The sequence below is a fragment of the Podarcis cretensis genome (assembly GCF_951804945.1).
Source record: "Podarcis cretensis genome assembly, chromosome: 5".
NCBI lineage: Eukaryota > Metazoa > Chordata > Lepidosauria > Squamata > Lacertidae > Podarcis > Podarcis cretensis.
In genome coordinates this window covers 3,620,304-3,642,025 of record NC_137174.1, presented here as the reverse complement: position 1 = coordinate 3,642,025, position 21,722 = coordinate 3,620,304, and the positions used below count along the sequence as shown (strand labels likewise).

The following is a 21,722-nucleotide window of genomic DNA, read 5'->3' as shown; positions in this document are numbered from 1 at the left end:
GCTTCATTTAACCAATAACAAGAATGCCATTTGAATTGCACTGAAAACATAATACACCCTCACAGTTCTGTGGGATAAACCTTCAAGTACTACCCAGGCTTTATTCTCTTCACCAGACTTTCCGCCTTTCACCCAACCCCCCTCCACATTAGGAACTGAGCTCCAGATATGTCTTAAAATGATACACAGAGGAAATTCTATACACAAATTAATGTAGCATAACTTTACAGACCTTTGTGGAATAATTTTAAAGTGAACTGAATACTAGATTGCATCCTTTGTGTGCAGACTGTTCCAGGTTAAAGCCCCAACATCTCAACTAGACACGATCTCAAGTAGCAAAGCTGCAAGAAGCCTCTGTCCAACACCATGGAAAGCCACTGACTGCTAGAGTAATAAAGTAGACCAGGTTTATACGAGAGGAGTGAAGATGGACCCTGAGAAGTCTCAAGAGGTCAGATCTGCACACCCCCTCTCATTAAACAACTATTTGGTTTGTCTATCTGCAGTCCTATCTGAATTTTCATCAGAGTGAAATATAAAGCTTCCTGCAATTTTCATTTGTAAGGAAAAGATGCAGTGTTGTCTGGTTCAAAGAAACAAGAGACATTGTTTACTTAACGTTCTTGTCTCTTTAGGATTTCGTAGGCCATGTTCAAGCTGCCCCTCGGCACATGTGCTTCGTAAGTGGGAAACATTTGCTGCTAGAAGGCACCAGCTTAATTACAGAACCTGATTACATGTCCACTCTTACCTGGAGAACAGAATAGTCCTGGGAATGCAGAAGCTGCCAACATTTGTATTGGGAAAGACCAGGAACGAACCAGCCCCCTTCCTTCATAGAATCATAGAGTTGGAAGAGACCACAAGGGCCATCGAGTCCAACCCCCTGCCAAGCAGGAAACACCATCAGAGCACTCCTTCCTTGGCTCCCTACGTCCATATATTCAAAGATGCTCTCAGAAGGCAGGTGAAGTAGGTGTCATCACAAATGAGTGTTTTGTGAGGCTCCTTCTTGCCTCAGGTTTAGTATTTGAAATGGGAGTTGGAGTTGGGGAAGGGGAACTTTTCTGCCAGAGCTTTTCAGCTGCAGCAGCCAGGAATAAATGCTAATGCCCAAAGGTACTGGATGTCATTATCAGTATATTGGGGTGGAATGTGTTATATTTATCCCCAGTCACATGTTATACACAAACATGCATGTTAGTGTGCCATCAATGGAAACATTTTTAAAACAAAAAACAGGAGCTCAGAGTGCTCTGGGAAGATAAGCAAGCCTTTGGGCAAACAATTTGGTGCAAACACAGGAAAATGTCTTCAAGGGAGAGCACAAGGTTTTGTGTTGCCTTTGGGTCCTACCTAAAGCAAAATAAAACAACAAACATGGGGAGGAGGCAAGGGGCAGAGGAGGTGGGAACAAGCTGAGGATGGAGCAGTCCTTCCTATGAGAGGACTGCAAGACTGAGTGGCATGGTCTCCTGGAGAAGAGACTCTGTTTCATGAGGAGAGGGGTGACCTATCATGGAAGTTGCATGCTCTTTTAAAAAGGAGGAGAAAAAGTAGGTGCATTCAGGAAGCTCACTGAGGACACACATTTCAGGCATTGGTGATGAGTGGAAAGGGGAAGGTACCATATACAAAGGAGAATAGGAAGACTAGGTTCTGGTACATCTCATGCAGATGGGCTGGGTGCAAAAGGGGTTCAGTGTGCAGACCTGGGTGTGGGGATCCTAACCTTTACTAATGTAAATGATGATTGACTAATTTACCAGCTGAGGCTGCTTTTTGTTCTCAGGGCTGCTGAACAACTAAACAAGAGGCCAGCCCCTGTGGGGTCTACATATGGCAAAGAGTCAAGTGCAGAATAAGGCATTTGATACAGTACATCCAGAGTCCTTATACCTCTTAGGTAATGAGGATAAGCAAATTTCCAATACATGCTGTGTGGCTGCCTAGCAGTGTGCAGAGTAAGGCAGGGTGACAGCAAAGCAGAGTGCCTTCCTAACAAATATGAGCTGCCATCTCCAGGCTGGGGTCCAAGAATGTTGAGGAAGCAGGTAGCGGAAATCGTGCCTTGAAACTGAAGCAAATAATCCAAAGCAGCACAAACACCTCCAACAACTCCCATCATTCCTGCCAATTAGTCATGCTGTCTGGGCTTATGGGAGTTGTAGTCCAACAACATTTGGAGGGCACAAGGTTGGGGGAGGTTGATTTAAATGCACAAATGGGAGGCATCAAATAATAGAAACTGCCTAAGTGTGTGAAGTATGGTTTAATTAGGATGTGGAGCAGAAGAGCATCAGAATTGAGACACACGTCAGAGAAGAAGACAGGGAGGGAGACCCAGATGGGAGAAGGCTTTTCCCTAAACCAGATGTGGGGAATCTTTGGCCCTTCAGAAGTTGCTGAACTACAACTACAAGCACAGTCAATGTCTAAGGGTGATGGGGTTCAGCATTGATGGGGGATCCTCAGTGTCCCTTCCAATTCTACTATTCTACTTGAAGGGCTGAGGGTTTTTCACACCCTGCCCTAAATGAATGTGAAAACCAAGATGGTCCCTCCCTCAGTGCTGCAACTAGGTAGACTTCGTGGTCTTACAGGGATCACTTAAATCATAGCATCATCACACACAAAAATTGACTTTGCCTCGTAGATGAAGTTGATGGACTATATGGAACTGGCGGAAATAACTGGCAGAATCCGAGACCAGGGAGAAGAGTTGGTGGAAGAAGATTGGAAAAAAATTAAAGATTATTTACAGAAATATTGTAAAATTAATGAGCTTTAGAAAAACGGTGGAATGAAGTTATATGGCTTTGGCAGAAATGTTATAAGGAACTAGGTACAGATAGATTGTTAATGTATTAAAGGGGAAAAAATTAGGTTAGAATATGTTAAGATTAATTATAGGACAGAAAATAGATGAAGATGGAAAGGACTTGCTGAAATAGTTAATTGAAGTGGAATACAAAAAGGGAGGCATGAGGAAGTCAATGAAACAAGTGAATGAAAGTTAAGATTGAAAATATTGGAATTTTTTAAAATTGTTTTTGTTTTGCTTTATTAATTCAATGTGTCATGTAGTGTTTTTGTTTTTTGTTATATTGTCATGTTTATTTTTTTATTTTTTATTTTTGTAATTTCTAAACCCTTAATAAATATTATTTTTTTAAAAAATTGACTTTGCCTCTTCCATCCTGATGCTAATCATGTTAATGTATTAATCAGTTATATTTTGTACTAGAAAAGGGTAACATATATTTTAAAATAAAAATCATAAAAATGGGGGGGGGGAGGTTCAAAAGTGACTGTTTTGGCCTTTAAAAAAAAATACTTTGCACACTCAGATACACACTTGCTTCTGGGAACCGCACCTTCTTTGCTTGTGGGCTTCCCAGAAGTGAGTGTAATAGGAATGCTGTTTGTCTCCATCACCTGATATTCAGAGGTACACTGTACTTAAACATAGAGGTTCTATCACTCCATTAATCTGACTAATTCTTTTTCAAGTAATCTAGGTTATTGTCAACAACACAAGCTGTGGATACAAATTTCGAAAGTTAAATATGCATTTCATGAATATGTACCTTTTTTTTCTGCCCTGCATCTTCCTGCTAATCAGTTTCTTTGGCCTGAAAACTGCCATTCTGGGTCTATCCAACTTACCTTCCCGCCACAGACAAACTGTCCTTTAAGGCCATGGCAAATGTTCTCTTTTGAATATGTGATTCCTCTTTGCTTACTTTGACAGATGAACCAACACTGTCACAACCTGTCTGTTTCTACCCATCAATCTTTAATCCACTATGTTTCCGTGGATTGAACTAATCTGTTTTCTTTCCTCTTTCAGTTTCAGCTAATTGAAGTGCTATGAAATTATGGCTTTTAAAATGCTAATATGTATTGATTCCAATTACCGGCTGCCCGTAGTCTCTGCCTGTTCTATCAATGTCTAATGATCTTCTGCATTTCTCCTTCATTCAGCTTATCTTGGAATCCTGCCTTCCTTAGACTTGGCCATAGACCTTCATCAGAAATACTGAGACTACAGCTGTTTTAAGCCTCTCCAAGAGGCAGCACATTGCTGCTAACCATATTGGCCACTGGAATGCACCATAGCTCCAAACAAAAGCAGCAACAGAAATGGTTGAGGCTATGTACGCATTAGCTGCTTTAAATACAGCAAGGTCGCTTTTCCGTGCTGCGTTTGAAGTCACATTTGCATGTTGCTGTACACACTAGAAAGGGGCACATCATAAAAAAGAAAGAAAAAGAAAGGGGCACATCACCTGCTTGGTTCCTCCACGCTTGCAACCCCTCCTCCAAACTGTCATGAAGATGTCATTTGTGCATGCACACAGGCAACAGCTGTCTCAAATGGAGCTTAACTGCGACTTGCGTTTTCTAACTGGATGGAAGCTGGTTTGAGGAAAAACACATCAAACAGCATTATTTATCAAGAAACTGCAAAATAGATATGAATTGTAGCTCATACCATGTGTATAAAGGATCAAGTGCCCATGGTGGGAGCACACTGGAGCCAGAGTAAATGGTGTGTACACAACCTAAGACTCGAGACTCATGCACACTTCTGTTTTCCCCACCACTTTCTCCAAGGAAAACCCGTGGTTTAGCACTGAATTGACACAAACAGCAGCTGGGTTTCCTACTCATTGCCGTTCATTCCAGTTTGGTGCAAAAAGCAAATTTTCTGGGGGAAAGTGGCAAGGCAAAGGCAAAACCACTCAGACGCAGGCCACGAAAGCATGGGAGAAGTGGGTGTGTGGACAAGCCCTCAGTCATGTAGAATTGTCTTGCCTAAAGGCAACTCAGAGAACTAGTTTATGGAATCAGCAGATCAAGAAGGCAGGCTTCTTTTCTGGACTGCCCCACTCTCAACTCTCCCATTAGCACCTGAGGTGAACCGTAGTATGCTCCCTGCCCCTGCCATGGAAGAAAGGGTGAGTGAGGATGGGAAACAAGGGGGGAATAAAGCTCAACATTGAGAACATGGTGAGGAATCAAAGGTCATCATGGGCCAGATCTGAACCCTCCTGCGTGGGTGCAGAGCCCAGGAGACCCCAGAGGGCATTCCCTGCCTTTTCCTCCCTGGGTTGGGAGGAGACCAGCAGGGGGCCTGCTGTAGAGATGGCATTGGGAGGGAGGCTGCCAAGGAAGCAGCGGATCTGGCCTCCAAGGAGTGTGCCACATCCATTGCTGCCACTGTCTGTGCATCCCACTGAGTGAAATTAAGCTCAACTTTCTCCCCAGCAAGTAAGTTTTCTACCAACAAGGTTTTGATGTGGGGGTACATTTAATAGCCTCTCCTGAAGCAGTACTGTCCAAAAAAGATTGGATTCTACTGGCTGTATAAATTATTCCAGACTGCAAAAGGAGAGTGATCCAGCATATTTAGTGTAGCAGGTATTCTAAATGAGGCACATTGAAGCAATCCCTCAGTCATTTCTACTAAGGGTGCTTCAATAGGTGATATTATATTGTAATGGGTTTTACTATCACATTTATGTGAATAGAGCTATCAGTGTGGGTGGCTTTAGGACAAAACCTGGCCAGATTCTGGCACTTAACAAATAACAGCCTGGGATATTTACATGATGTGTTTCCATGGAAGCTAATCATTAGATGATTGCTTTCGTAGCCAGATCTTCACTGTATCTTCTGAATATGGCAAAACCAGACCTTTCCTGTTCCCTAGTTAAATACAGTCATACCTCAGGTTGAAGTTGCTTCAGGTTGAGCGCTTTCGGATTGTGCTCCATGGCGACCCACAAGTAACGGAACACGTTACTTCCGAGTTTTGCCGCTCACACATGCGCAGATGGTCAAAATGATGTCACACACATGCGTGGAAGTGGCGAATCACAACCCGTGCACGCGCAGATGCGGGTTGTATTTGATTCTGGATGTGAACAGGGTTCCGGAACGGATCCCGTTCATATCTAGAGGTACCACTGTATGCTGCAATCTTAAGGGTGTGTGACAGGAACAAGAGTGTTAGAATTCCTGCTCCATGACTGCAGTCACGGGATTTTTGTCTGTCACATGACGGTGTATATTTTGACTCCACAAAGTGGGAAGTGACGGAGACAGGATGTTTGTGTTACTGTGTTCTGTGAAGTGGGACTATTGTTCTTTGTTCTTTCTCTTTGCTGTCTGAGGCTAGAGAGAGGGAGCCATGTTGCAGTGCTCTGTGTGTGTTTATATGTAAATAAAGTAGATTAGCCAAAATGCTGAGTTGCTAAGGTCTGTCACACAAGCTGCAAAGACTCTGCGGATCCCTAAGAGTGCTGGTGTCTGTTGGCATCGGTCGCTGTGATGTTCAGGCAGAAAAAGTTTTTGAAGCTCCCGGATGAAAGACCAGGAGGGAGAGAACATGCCAGTCGGGCATGTGTTTCTGCCAGGGTCCTACTCGAGAGTAGGCTGTGCTGCTGACAAAAAGTACAGTTTTGGAGAGAGAAGATGGCTGGGGATACCTGCAATCTGAAGTGGAACAGCAGATTAGGCTGTCTTTTGGCTTAAGTTTATGCTCAACTTGCCTATTTGTCAATAAAGTCATATTTTTACAAATGCCATAAGCCTCCAGTGACCCCTTTCCAAAGGAAACCAAACCCAAGTGAAAGTCGCAACCGTGAAACCATTTGAAGTTGGTTGCGCATAGCAATGCTGTCAGAAAGAAGCAATGCAAAAAGTGAGAGGAGGTGTGTAAAGCTGCACACAATTTTTGTGTCCTCTTCTGTCTTTGTCAGCAAACTATGTGTAATGGTCTCATTGTACAGGCTGGATCCCTGGTGTACAGCTTCCTTTTGGATGAAATGAGTGTATATCAAAACATGACTGAGGAATAGCCTGGCTCAAGAATGGTCTGGGAGAGAACGATTGTCTAAGCATTTTATTAGCAAAATAGCATCCAGGAGTGTGCTGGCAGAAGGTGATCTCATGGGAAAGAAGGGTATATCGTGCTTTGCTTTCTTTCTTAGAGCGAATGTAATGCTGGAGAAGTATAAAAATTGAAGACTCCCTGGAGACTGAGCTATTTTATCTACAGCACAAAGATAGTGCAGGCAAGGTAATTGCAGCTGAACTGCCAGTGTCCCTCCTATGCTGTGGTTCAGCCTGGGAAGTTCGTATTCAAAGCCAGCTCATTCTCTCCTGTAGCTGAAAGAGCTGCCAGTGAACACAGTAGTTTGTGTAATGAAAGTACCATCAAAAGATATTTCAGTTGGTGTGTTAAGTTAGTGGTGGCCTACTTGTTTGGCTTTTGGTTGTACTAGAATTCTTCTGTGGTCTACTTGTATGTTTTGAATTTGCAAAGCAAGAGTGAATAATCAGGATTTCTCAGAGATAAAGACACAATTACGAAGTGCTAAGAGATCCTGAGTTTGTGTTCATACACAAGGCGTGCCTTCATCGATCCGACCAAGGTCTACTTAGTCCAACATTTTTTGCAAGAACCTTGGTTCTAGGTGGCCCATAGTTGTTCTTTATAACACTGTATTTCAAACTGCTGGCTCAATGAGGGATCCTAGTGAAGATCTATCCCTTTGCAGGCCCACAAATCTCAGCCTAGCCCTGGATGTGAACCCAGAGCAGCCTTCCTCTTGCCTTGAACAGTGCTTAGTACACCTTCACTACTCCAATGCACACTTTCAAGACACGGGGGGCTAATCTGTGTCCCTCCAGATATTGTTGAACTGTAGCTCCTGGTTTATGGCATTTAGGTGAGAGCCATTTTCAGGAAGGAATGGAGAATGGGGAGTCACAGCCCCACCTATGCCCCGAGTGGATGTCACACCCTGTGGCTCCTTTCTTGCTGCTACATTGTCAACCATGGGACCGGGTGGTATTCCTGACTGCGTCTGGTTTGGTCCAGCTTTCTCAAGCTGCTGGTTTATGGTTTATGATGAACATCAATCATTTCAAAAAGACAGGCTCTTCAGTGGGTTTTTGCAATTACAGTTGTGTGGCTAATATCTAACTCCCATGGTCCCAAACAAAGCTAATATTTTGGCTTGATAAATAGTTCCTGTCCACATTTGCATTCTTGCATAAATAGCACGTTACTTCTCAACAGGGTGAACAGCACTTTGCTGGTGATAAATGAAGAAACTGCTCTAAATCAACAAGCAGACTGAATGGCATCCCAAAGCAGAGTTGGCAGCAAAGATAATGCTACAGTCATAACCTACTGTTCATTTTCATTCATGCTTGTTTCTCCTTCCACTGCGGAAGTCTCGGGAAACGGTATGTTTGCCATCAAACAGCTATTCCCAGTTGGATATTTGAGAATTGGTACTTGTGGTTTAGGCAAACCACAAGTTTTGGATGCCATCCAGCTGCTGAGCACATCAAAGTGTAGCTAAGCATTTCCCACTGCCCTATCTACAGCAACCTGGTGCCTTCCAGATGTTTTAGACTGCAACTTGCATCATTCCTGATCAGTGGCTATGCTAGCTGGGGCTGGTGGGAGCTGTCATCCAAAACATCTGGGAGCACCAGGTTGGAGAAGACTGGTTTATGGCACCTTCCACAGACTAAAACAAGTCCCATTTCCTGTCTACCATGGAATGCCACTTACATCCCTCTTGAAGATTTCCAGCATACATCCAGACCTTTTGTCAACCGCTATCCATTCTATTCCCACAGGGGTTGTGTTTTTCCCCCTAGCCGAGTAGCTCTTGTTACACAATGAGTAGTTGTCTGTTTAGTGCAATGGAATGGGACTACCACCCCTCTCTCTGGCAGGGTAGAGTATGCAGTTCCAACAGGCAGAAATTCAACAAATAATGCTTTCCCCATCCCTGCATATCCCTGCAGGGAAATCTGCAGCTACTGAATTTCTGTCAGATGTGCAGCACTTTAGGGCACTAAACCTGCCAGAAACAAAAGGTGACAACCTTAGCGAAAGGCATAATTTCCTCATAAGTGTGTGAGATTTGCAGCTCTGCACTTTCTTTAACAACCACCCACAATTCTTGGTATGTATACTTGTGTTTGGCACAAGTTCCTAGGCATGTGGAGGGAAATTCAATGAGCTTGCTTTGCTGAGACCAGCAGATTATTTCTGGCTGGTCACAAAGCCAATTTGTTGTGATTGCAGTTCCTATTAACAGCCTGGACTGCTCAAGTGTATATCAATCAGCCCATCAATTACCAGCTTGCTTTCACTGACTCCTAGGTTCTGTTAGTCTTTTCATCTGTTTGTCAGTTTTTCTGTTCAGCATTCATCGCTGCAATGAGGATAGTAAAAAAAACAGTCTACAGAACAGTGTTTAAACTCAATAAGCAGCACTTAAAGTAATTTTGGTTTCCAACTACACCTTGGAATTTGACAGAATGCATATCAAGACAGCATAAACCTTAACCTAACTCTTGGGGTTAAATTTCTGTGTCTATCAAAACACCGCCTGCGCTGGAAGTGACTAGACCTGTTTACATTGCATGGGAAGATAAATGCTGTGACTCTTAAAATGATTGGTCGCTGTAGCATTATAGCAAGGCCTATATAGCTCACAGCTGGTCACATTTGGATGATTGCAGCATTTATGATCTGCACATATGAATGGGCTGTCATAGATATTACATCACAAACAGAACTTTTGTATGGCCTCATCTTGCCCATATTAAGTGATATGCATGCATATGGAAATCAGGCCATAATGTTTTGGATATGTGGCAATGCAGCAAGAAATGTAACTGATCAGTACTTTAAGTTTAAATGGTGATGGTTTTTATTAAAAACATGTACCAGTACCCTTCCACTTAGAAATGGAGTGCTTCATTTATTGTTGCAAGGTGACAGACAAAGAATTGAGTGGGGTTTCTAGTCTGCTTTGGGGCTCACATATTAAGCACATATTTCAGCATGAACTATAGGAAACCTCATCCACATTACAAGAAGTTATAATATAATTCTGTCTTGTTTATTTAAGTGAAGTTAAAAAAACTTAATTCTAATTTCCATAGGTGAAGAGTGTTCTAGAAGCATGTAGTGTTTTATTGTAGAATCTATTTATTTAGAAAAAAATACATGCAGAATAGGAGAAACATGTACCCACATATGAAGCAAAGAGGAGGAAAAGACTGTGGCTTCCAAGAGCAGAGAAGTTCTGGAAGACGATATGTGCCTGATATGTGCCCCACCCCTTTCTTTTCTGAATAACTCCTGGATGGGCACTCAGAGGCAGCATCCAGGGCTCCTCCTTGCCCTGTGCCACGCATCACTCCTGGTCATGCTTGAGCCACATCCCTCAGTAGTATGACACTGATAAAATGTGCCCATTTTAATTAACGTTGGATGCTATGTTTCATCTCTTGCATGATGATTAGTTGAAGCAAAGCTTTGAACATGATGGAATTTCACTTGCAAATCTGTTCTCAAAAGATGTTTCCCCTCTTGAAATGAAGCCTGATTGACAACAGCAAAAGAACTTGAGCCACTGAACTATTACATCTTGGATATGAGGGGGGTTTGTTTGTTTGTTTTGGGGGGGGGGGAAGTTGGTGGAGGGGGTCCTCAATGAAATAAATGTTCTCAGTATGTAAATGCACAGGAAGGGAGGCAATGTTCTTATGCTTATTTACAGCAAATTTGACAGGCAAAAAACATTGACCGGGCAAAAATAATAATTAGCCATTTTCCTTCATAGTTAAGTCAAAAGCTGATAGTTATGAAGGTTGCACAAAATGCTTGACTTTAGATGTCCCCCACTTCTCCATCAGTGGTTACACATAAGAAATGGTTTCTTAACGATGTCTGGTTTCATTAGAACGGTAGCTAAAAACATTGTTTTAATTGACACGTAGCACACCCTAGGAAAATAACAGAGAAAACTCCCTAACCAGTCAATTACCATATAAATAGGAATGCATAGATCATCCCTCGTATCAGCATCTTGCTTTTTGGTTGATGAAAATATGTTAATGGGCAAATGCAGCTTTTCATTTGAATAATGACTTAATGCTTCTGTGAATTTCAGATTGTGGATTAAGCCCTTTCTGTGAAAAGTTTTAATATTTTTCCTATAGTTCAGCAGCTGCCTTTGCTCAAGGAGGAAAAAAAGCCCCTGCATTTGGGGATCTTCAAACAACAACACGTGCCAGGATTCTGGGATGTGTGTGTGTGTGTGTGTGTGTGTGTGTGCACGCCTGCCTGTGAGCCCATGCAGAAGTCTATTTAGGGAAAGGAAAAATATGAGCATTCTGTGTTTATCTTTTCTTTCAGAAAGGATACTTACTGTTTGATGGGCCAGCAGGAAAGATGAACAGCATTGCATTTGACGGCTGCAATCAGTTTCTTTTATCACTCCTTGCAGGCCTTCTTGGATCCTCGCCATTTCCCCAACCAGCTGGACAGGAACCTTTGCTCATTTACATGACGTGCTTAAGATTTTATATGATCACAGAGAAGAGAAAGACCAGTTTCTCTCTGTAGCTTAACTGTGTGCAAAGAATGAGATATGAGGCAAAGCTAATTAAACATCATTGGTATTTTCATGCACAAGTCCCATGAAATGAGCCCAGCAGTGACCCAAAGAGCAATGAACTGTTGTCACTTGCTGGCCTGGCCAAATCATGAGATAAGTTGAAGGTCCTGCCTTAGTCAGCACAATGATTTTTTATTTTATTTTTTTGCAGCGGGCAGGGGTTGGCTTTGGGCTACATTGATCAGCATAGATTGCTGATGGGTTACTGTCTTGTTATTGCTTACCCTATTCTTTCCCATAAAACCTATTTTAAGAACACAACATAGATTTATCTTCTCATGTTGCTCATCTGAGGGAATTAAAGCAAATGAAGCTGCAAAGTTTTAGAGGAACTCAGAATTCTCCTCAGGGTATGTAATAGGTAAGAGGGTCTTGGGGGGGGGGAATAAGCTTGTGACAAAAGAGACATCACACTCTCGGCATAATTGGGCTGCTTTTCCTTTTTAAAGTTTAGCTACTGCAGAATTTTCTTCTTGAGTAAATCTAGTAAAATGTAACTTCATAAACATTTCTGTTTATGAAGCAAAAAGGCAGCACTCAGTCAACAGAAAATGTCATTTTATCCTCACAACGTCCGTCCCAGTGAGGCACATTCAGCTGAGAGGTGTCAACTCATCAAAGGTCACATATGGCTGGGTTTTTAGTGCTTCATGAACCTGCACTTGTTTCTGCCTTAATGTATTTGTTGTGTTAAACTTCACTGTGATATTATGAAGATATAAAATGGTATTAAATAAATAAACTAAAGCATGAATGTGACAAACATGTGGCTTCGCTGCGCCTTGCTATCCAATGTACACTCATGGGCAGAGTCCAACAAGCACTTTATCACTTGATGGTGCTAGTGGGCATGGGTGGAGATGATTTGCTTGAATTCTCCTTCATGGGCCTCAGCACCCCGTCTTTACCTGCCTGGAGAGCTGGCTGTGACAAAGCATAAGAATCACCATATGTTTAAGTGTTTTGTTATCATGCACACAGCTAGGGGATTTTTCAAAATGGTGGATTATATACGGCAAATTCTTACCCCTGTGCATTTCATACACCCTTTTGCTAGACTTTTCTCAGCTGAAAAAAAACCACACACAGCAGAATAAGTTCTAAAAAATGTCACAGCTTATTTGATTTATTCTGTTTCAAGACACCTCTTGAGGTAAAACTCCCTCTCTGGAGAGTCATACTTTCCCTCTTTGCCACCCCAACAGAGTAAATTACACTCTACAATTCTTACAGGCCCAAGGCTGAAACTTTGCTCAAAGCCTGGTTCTTTGATGCTGTGAACGAATAGGTTGGGAAGCTGGTATGCATGTGGCTGTGCAGAGGCCATTTTTCTTTCAGCAAAACATGTTAAACATGTCCCTTCCTGTGAGGGGTCAGCTGGTGCACCTGTGATAAACTTCATTCTGATATTAAGAACATGCTAATCATACATAGTGCCCCCTTAATCTTAGTTCATCAGACCCATCTCCAATGTATCCTGTAACAGCTCCCCCCCCCTCGATCCCCTCCCTGAAACACAACTGTTGATACAGGAAAAAAGAAACCGACCCTTTTAGAAAAGGCATCACGGTGAACTGCGGTGACTGAGTACCTAACAACCTGGAACCAAAACTGTCCCGCCTAAAAACAAGGCAGCATTTCTTACATAATAATCCAGGCACAGGCAAACTGGGCCAGTGGTGTAGTGTGGGGGGTGCAGAGGGGGGCGGCCGCACCGGGCGCAACATCTGGGGTTAGGGCAAATCCACGGGTTAGGGGGCGCAAATCCACGGGTTAGGGGGCGCAAATTACTTGCCTTGCCCCGGGTGCTGACAACCCACGCTACGCCACTGAACTGGGCCCTCCCGATGTTTTGGGACTACAACTCCCATAATCCCTAGCTAACAGGACTAGTGGTCAGGGATGATGGGAATTGGACTTCCGGTCGGCGCCAGCGCTTAATGGCGGTCCTCCCTTCGATCTCCGGAGGAGGACTACTCCGCGAGTTCGGGTCTGACCGCTACGGCGAAGCGGGGACCCCTAAAATCACAGGCGCGGAAGCCTGTGAACAAGGAGACTCGGTGGGCACCATTTGCGCCCCCCTTTACTGTTAAGGAGCCTTTTTAAAGGCTCCGGAGTGGCATCGGGGTGCGTGCGGTGCTGAGAGTCGTTACCCAGCCCGTGGAGTGAAGCCGCGTCGCCATAGGCGGAGAGCGCCGATTCCTTCCTGAAATTTGGTCTGAAATCGAAATACCCGTAAGTAGGATTGGAAACCTTACTGGGACTACAAAAGTATTTGAAATTTGGCCGAAATCGGGGGACGGTAAATAAAGGAAGTCTGCCTCCCCCGGACTGCATGATTTTTAAAGCAACGGAATTGGAAAGCTGCAATTGAAGGAAAAGTAACTTTGAACTCTTTGAACTGCTTAACTTTGACATTGAACTTTAATTCCCCCCCCCCCAGCAAGCAGGAGCAGGGGGGGAAGAAAAGGGAATTTGGTTTAACCTGCATGAGAGAAAATTTAATTAAAAAATCTCTGCTGTCTCTGACTCTGGTAACGGACTGCCGGGGCGAAGCACTTTGACAGGGGACTGTCAGATAAGATCTGCTGCAAAGCGCAGACTTTATTGGACTTTATTGGATATAACTTTTGGGACTTTACAGAAATAACATTGTTGCAATTAGAAGATTGAAAGATTGTTGTTAAAATCTTTTTCCCTCCGAGGGCTTTTGGTTTCTTTGTTTCTTCTGCCTATTGGATACATTGAACTGCTCCCTCTAGAGGGTTGAAAGGTAACAGTTGTAATATAGACTGTGAAAAAGTAAGTCACTGGATTTTTCCACTTAAGAGCTGTTCCTGTGGGAACGACCTTGGGATATGAGCGGCTCCGCAGAAGAGATAGCAACAAGATCTAAAGCTAAAGCTGCACAAAAGAAAAGGGGCTCAATATCAGCCTTATTGCCAACAGGCGCAGCTGGACAGGAGAAAGGAATAAACGTATTTATGGATTCAGTGACACAAGCACTACTTAAAATAAATGAATCTTTAGAAAACTTAACAAGACAGAGTACGGAAAATACCAAACAACTGACAGAACTTACAACAAAATTAGACTTAAATACTAAGAGCATTACGTCTAATACAGAAACCATAAATAAATTGGTTCAAGAAAACGCCACAATCCGAAAAATCGCGGAAGAAGCCAAATTTACGGCAGAAACCACACAGGAAAGTTTAATACCAGTTTGTAAGAAGCTTGACCAACATGAGGCGGCCTTGTCTTTGTGGGAGATGCAGAGGAAGGAGAAGAATCTGAGACTTAGATTGGTTCCCGAAAGTGAGGGGGACAACCTGGTGGACTTTCTCACCAAAGAATTTTCAGAATTTTGGCAGGTAAAGTCAGAGGAAGATGAATTTAAGATAACAACTGCCTTCAGATTGGGTAGAAGGCAAGGCAGGAAGATTCCAAGGGATTGTCTGATAACTTTGAGATCCAAAGAGGAAAGAGATAAATTATTAAACTTGCATTACCAGAGAACTCTTCAGATCGGAAACGCTTCGGTGCAAATCTACAAGGACATCCCAAAATACATTCTGGAGGTAAGAACCTTCTATAAGAATCTGGCTGACCTGCTGAAGAAGAACAACATACCTTTTAGGTGGGAATTTCCACAAGGCCTGTCTTTTAACTTCAAAGGAAAGAAAGTTAAAATAAAAACAGTGCAAGATAAAGAACAATTCCTTGATAGAAACGAGGAGGACCTGGTGAAAGGAGTGTTAGAATCGACTTCTGAAACAGATCTTGGAAACCTGACATTTGGACTTAAGTCACCAACGGAAGAAGAATAGTTGCAGGGAGCAACTGGAGGTAATTAATTAATTATGTCTCTGCAATTTTTAACCTGGAACTGTAATGGACTGAACCTTCCCAGAAAAAGACGTGAGGTTTTTCACATTTTGAAAAGAGAACAATTGGATTTAATTTGTTTACAAGAAACCCATGTGACAAGGGCACATAGAAGATTGCTTATAAATAAAAGATTAGGACAGGAATTTATCTCATCAGATAAAGTGAAGAAAAGAGGAGTGGTGATTTATGCAAAGGAGAGATTGGCCCCAAAATTGATTTTTAAAGATGAGCATGGAAGAATTTTGGCAATTGAGATACAAATCCAAGGAGAAAAATTTTTGACAGTTGGCATTTACGCACCAAATGAAGGGAAGGCAGAATTTTATAAGAAATTGCATGAGACATTAATGGACTATTTGGATTATAAGGTGATCTTATTAGGAGATATGAATGGCGTGGTTTCTACAAATATGGACAAAGCACAAAGACAGGCGGTTTCTAAGGATGGGAGACTACCTAAGACTTTCTTTGAAATGACCGAAAATATGGACTTGATTGACACCTGGAGAACAAGAAACCCCCTTGAGAGAGAGGGAACATTCTTTTCAGAGGCTCAGATGACATGGACAAGAATAGATCAAATTTGGATTACTAGTGGAATGGCTCCAAAGATAAAAAAAGTGGAAATCTGCCCAAAGACATGCTCCGACCATAACGCAGTAAAGATGGAAATGAAATTAACAACAGCTGGTTCCTTCAGATGGAGAATGAATGACACCCTATTCAGAGATGTCGAGATTTACAAAAAGGCCCAAAAAACTTTGAAGGACTACTTTGAGATAAATCTGAGGACAGATGTTGAGAAAAGAGTGATTTGGGACGCAAGCAAGGCCGTGATGCGAGGTTTCCTAATACAACAGAATTCCTTAAAGAGGAAGAAACAAAATGAGAAAAAAGATAAGATTTTGGAAAAAATAAAAGGAGAAAAGAAATTGAGGTCTAAACCAAAGTCTCATGAGATTTTGAGAGAAATCAAGTTTTACCAGATGCAGTACATGGAACTGATGAACCAGGAGATAGAATGGAAAATTAAGCAAATGAGACAGAGGACATTTGAATCAGCGGACAAATGTGGGAAACTTCTAGCATGGCAATTGAAGAAGAGACAGAAATTGAACACAGTTACAAGCTTGGAGGTGGATGGAAAGAACATTTTTAAACCAAATGAGATCAGCAACTGTTTTCAGAGCTATTTCAGAAGATTATATGCTCAAGGGCCGGAAAACGAAGGAGATATAGAAGACTTTCTTAAGAAATATGGATTACAAAAAATTCCGCAACAAAGTATGTTGGTTCTAAATGAGAAAATAACAGATCAAGAAATAGAGGGTGCCATTCAAAGCATGCAACTAGGGAAATCTCCAGGACCAGACGGATTAACCTCCAGATATTATAAAGCACTGAAGGAATGGTTAATACAGCCGCTTAAGGAGGTTTGTAATGAAATATTAGAGGGGAAAAAGGCACCTGAATCGTGGAAAGAAGCTTTTATTACACTTATACCAAAGACTGAAACGGAAAAAAATCAGATTAAGAACTACCGCCCTATATCATTACTTAATGTGGATTACAAAATATTTGCTGACATTTTAGCAAAAAGATTGAAGAAGGTGTTGGTGGAGGAGATTCATAAGGATCAGGCAGGCTTTCTCCCAGGAAGACATTTATCAGACAATGTAAGGAATATAATTGACATTATGGAACTGCTGACTGTAAACATTAATACAAAGGCAGTTTTAATTTTTGTGGACGCGGAAAAAGCCTTTGATAATATTTCTTGGAACTTCATGAAGAAGAATCTCCACGGGATGGGGGTAGGCCAAAGGTTTGAAAATGGTATAGGTGCAATATATTCTGAACAAAAGGCAAAGTTAATTGTAAATAATGTGGTTACTGATGAACTTTCTATAGAAAAAGGGACACGGCAGGGGTGCCCAATATCCCCATTACTTTTTATATTGAGGCATCTAATCATAAGCTTGCATTTTTATTAAAGCTTATATGTTTGATCAGGGCCTGTATCTTAAAAGACCAGTCTTAGAAGACAGCAGCCTAAGAACCTTGGCAAAATGTTTTTCTCCTAGACAAGGGGCCCCCCTGATTTATAGCAGAAAACAATTCTCAAAGTCGTAAAAAGGGAATTACAGGCTGACAGCCAAGGTTACACTGACCCTACAAATTAAGGGTTGATAAATAGTAAAATGAGCCATATCTTCTTCCTAAGGTTAAAAAGGTCAAGAGCAGTGAAAAAGCAACTGGTCTGGCTGGCAGAAACAGAACATTTTTGGGAAGTCTTTTCTAAAGCTGTTTCTTTCTTAAACTAAGATCCTTTTAAGATTTCTTTTCCTTTTAAAAGGTTATTTATGTATTAAATATATTAGCTTAAATGTAATTATGCAAAGGAATTAGAAGCTAAGAAATGTTAAATCCTTATGCTAGATTCTTATTTCATATAGTTGGAAGAGATCACAGGGGCCATCAGCCACCAGCCTAGCCCCCCCTTGTCAGACAGGAGACGCCATCGAGCACTCCTGATATATGGTTGTCAGGCCTTTTGTTTAGAAACCTTCAAATGAAGGAGATCTCTCAATGTTGATGTGAACTCAAAATCCTTGACATATGTTTAAGATAAAAATTCAAGATTAATCATCTGTTTTGGAAGGCAATAGAGCAAGGAGGGCAAGAGGTGAGCTGGTAATTAAGATTCCTTGTTGAGACACATGTAAGATATATTACTACTTATTTGTCATTTATAGATAGAAGAATATATAGCTTTTTGATTTCCATAAAAGGGCGAGAGGAAATGGGTGTATCTTTTGTGATTGGTTCTAGCAAATAGCCAATAGGAATTTCAACCAGGCTGATTGGACAGAGGCAGCCACAGGAGGAGCAAGGGGGCTGGATTAAGGAAATATAAGTGCTGGCCAGAATGGCAAGAGGCCAGGCCAGAGCTTGGTAACCATATACCACTGTGCCTCATATTTATTTGTCTGACAAATAAATTATTATTTTAATTTCTCTATTGCTGCGTTGAATATTTCATTCCAGCTAAGCGTTAACCACAAGCAGGGTGCTACAATATCAGTCCTGGAGGTTTTGTTGAATATGATCAGGGGGGACCAGCTGGTAAAAGGAGTTCAGGTCGGAGCTAAACATTATAAATTGAAGGCATTTGCAGATGATTTAGTATTGACTTTACAAGAGCCAGACACTAGTACAAAAAGAGTTTTAGAGTTAATCCAAGTCTTTGGTCAGGTGGCAGGATTTAAGCTGAACAAACAAAAAACTAAAGTTTTGGAAAAAAATCTAACAAATTTTGAAAGAGAGAGTTTTCAAAATGAAACTGGGTTAATGGTGGCAAAGAAAGTAAAATATTTGGGGATTAATATGACATCTAAAAATGTGAATTTATTTAAAGACAATTATGACAAATGTTGGTCAGAGGTAAAGAAAGATGTAGAAATATGGTCGAACTTGAAGCTTTCCTTGTTAGGCCGAATCGCAGTGATTAAAATGAATGTATTGCCTAGAATGTTATTTTTGTTTCAGACATTACAAATTGTGGATAAACTTGACTGTTTCAAGAAGTGGCAGAAAGATATATCTAAATTTGTCTGGCAGGGCAAAAAGCCCAGAATAAAATTTAAGATACTTACTGATGCAAAAGAAAGAGGGGGGTTTGCCCTGCCGGACTTAAGACTGTACTATGAATCGGCAGCTTTCTGCTGGTTGAAAGATTGGCTACTTCTTGAGAATGCAGACATTCTGGACTTGGAAGGATTCGACAACAGGTTTGGTTGGCATGCATATATATGGTATGACAAGGTTAAAGTTCACAAGGGCTTCAAAAACCATATTGTTAGGAAAGCATTATACAATGTTTGGATTCGATATAAGGATTTGCTGGAAAATAAAACTCCTAGGTGGTTATCACCAATGGAGGCTAAGGAGGTGAAGAAACTTAATATGGAATCCAAATGGCCAAAATACTTTGAAATTTTAGAACAAGAAAGTGGCAAATTCAAATTACAGAGTTTTGAGAAAATAAAGTCCAAGGTACGAGATTGGCTCCATTATTACCAAATAATGGAGACCTTTAAACAAGACAGGAAAATTGGCTTCCAGGTGGAGAAATCGAAATTAGAAACAGAATTGTTAGACCCAATACTAAGAATTTATCAAGAATGTATAATCTGCTGCTGAGGTGGAATACAATAGATGAGACAGTTAAGTCAGCTATGATCAAATGGGCACAGGACATAGGCCATGACATTATGTTTGCTGACTGGGAACAGTTATGGACCACCGGTATTAAATTTACGGCATGTAATGCCCTAAGAGAAAATATTATGAAAATGATTTACAGGTGGTACATGACTCCAGTCAAGCTTGTGAAGATTTATCATCTGCCCAATAATAAATGTTGGAAATGTAATGAGACTGAAGGTACCTTCTTTCACCTTTGGTGGAGCTGCCCAAAGATTAAAGCCTTTTGGGAAATGATTTATAATGAAATTAAGAAGGTACTTAAATGTACCTTTCATAAGAAACCAGAGGCATTTCTCTTGGGCATGGTCGGCCAATTGGTGTCAAGGAAGGATAAGACTTTTTTTATGTACGCTACTACAGCAGCAAGGATTCTTCTTGCAAAGTATTGGAAGACACAAGAATTACCCACACTGGAAGAATGGCAGATGAAAGTAATTGACTTTATGGGACTGGAAGAAATGACTGGCAGAATCCGTGACCAAGAGAAAGAGACGGTGGAGGAAGATTGGAAGAAGTTTAAAGTATATCTTAAGAACTGTTACAAAATTGAGGAGTGCTAAAATGTCAAGGGGAAGGAAGATGCAGAATTACAGCTGAAATTGTTTGATGATTTAAGGGGAAATTGAGAAAGATAATAAGGTTAAATTGGCAAAAAGGGTTGCTGAAAAACTGTAAAATAAGGATGCAAAAAGGGTGAGGTATGGGGAAGTCCGAGAAAGGAGGCTTATGAAAATGAGGTTGAGAAATTATATTTGTGTGTTTGTTTGTATTTGTTGATGTTCTTATGTTGTTGTTGTTTTGTTTTAAAACTGGAAAATTAATAAAAATTATTATATATAAAAAAAAATGGATGATGGGAATTGTAGTCTCAAAAAAAAAAAAAAAACATATGGGGAGTCAGAAGTATAGTAACTTGTAAATTCTGTTGTCTCCAAAGGAGCCTGGCCACGACCAGGACATGAAGGGTATTGAGGGGGGGGAAGAGCCCCAGCAGCTTCTAGCAAGTATCCTGCAAAGATGCGCCTGGTCGCGAGTCCCATGGCGTCTCCCCAGGGGCTCCCCCGTGCGGTGCGAAGAAGAGCCCCCTTCCTCCTCCCCAGAAGGGCCTTTCCCGGCGGCCGGGGGCGGCGAGGCTGCTTCCTGCTGCCCGAGGGGCGAGGCCCGTCCCGGCCGGTTCCTGCAGCCCGGGAGGCCGGCCAGGCCCCACAGGCGGAAGGAGCAGCGCCAGAGGAAGGCGCGCCTCGCCGAGGAAGGGCAGCCCGAGACGCCAGGTGAGCAGGGAGGGTGGCCTCTGCTGCGCGCCCCCAAAGCGGGGAGAGGAGCCGGGGAGGGAGCGAGGAAGGTGGGCGAGCCAGCCAGCCAGCGCCCTGCTCCCCTCCTCCTCCTCCTCCGGTGGGCGAGCGGAGCCTGGACGGAGGACCTTCCCGCCCCAAGTCCCCGGAGGCCGGGGAGGAAGGCGCACTGAGGGCACGGGGCCTCCGTAGGCTTCGGGACCTGAACTGGGTGGAGGTTGTTTGCGGGGGGTCTCCGCCTTTGCCACCCCCGTCTTGGGAGCAGCAGCGCTACAATTGCTCAGGAATCTGTGCTTTTGGGTTGGGCCCGTCCTCCAAGATTCTTGGAAAGGCTTTTCCAGAACCCGGGATGCGCCCTGGGAATTGCTGCGCGCACCAGCGAGGGGGAATCAGCTCCGCTCTTCCTATAGAACCACAGAATCGCAGAATTGGAACCCACTACTAGTCCAAGCCACTTCAAGGCAGGAATCTCAACTAGATCATCCAAACACAGATGGCCATTGCACCTCCAAGGAGGCTGACTGCTTAGAGTAGATCCATTGAAATAAAATAAGAGTTATGACTAACTTGAACCCAGTTGATGTCGGTGTGTCTCTTCTCAAGTCTGGGTCCAGCCCAGAACTGAACCAGGGCTGCTACCCACTGCTCTCCATTCCTTCTGGCAAACATCTGACCCTCTGGAATCTCCTTCGGGATAACCTGAGCTTCAAGTGGGAGAAAGTCACACTAAAGTCAACAGGTCTTCCTGCTTAGTTAACAT

General features: G+C 42.4%; 1 protein-coding gene and 1 long non-coding RNA gene across 6 annotated transcripts in view; one reads left to right on the top strand and one right to left on the bottom strand.

Moving 5' to 3' along the window:
• Positions 1-267: 267 nt before the first annotated feature.
• LOC307215817 lies at positions 268-21,630 on the bottom strand. Of its 3 annotated transcripts, none has more exons than XR_013838636.1 (5): positions 21,530-21,630; positions 11,262-11,463; positions 9,179-9,254; positions 3,189-4,414; positions 268-2,646 (listed from the first exon to the last, which is right to left on the bottom strand). It is a non-coding gene; the product is annotated as an uncharacterized lncRNA (long non-coding RNA). The 3 variants fall into 3 exon arrangements; XR_013838637.1 differs by lacking the exon at positions 21,530-21,630 and adding an exon at positions 12,538-13,168; XR_013838638.1 differs by lacking the exon at positions 21,530-21,630 and having other exon boundaries at positions 11,262-12,055.
• The window catches only part of LOC307215724 (rho GTPase-activating protein 8-like), a 68,555-nt gene continuing 67,607 nt past the window's right edge, over positions 20,775-21,722 (top strand). For 2 of the 3 annotated variants that reach the window (XM_079975353.1, XM_079975352.1), the window contains exon 1: positions 20,775-20,941. The gene's annotated coding sequence lies outside the window, so the exon portion shown is untranslated. The remainder of the gene's footprint in view (positions 20,942-21,722) is intronic. The other variant, XM_079975350.1, reaches the window with a different exon arrangement.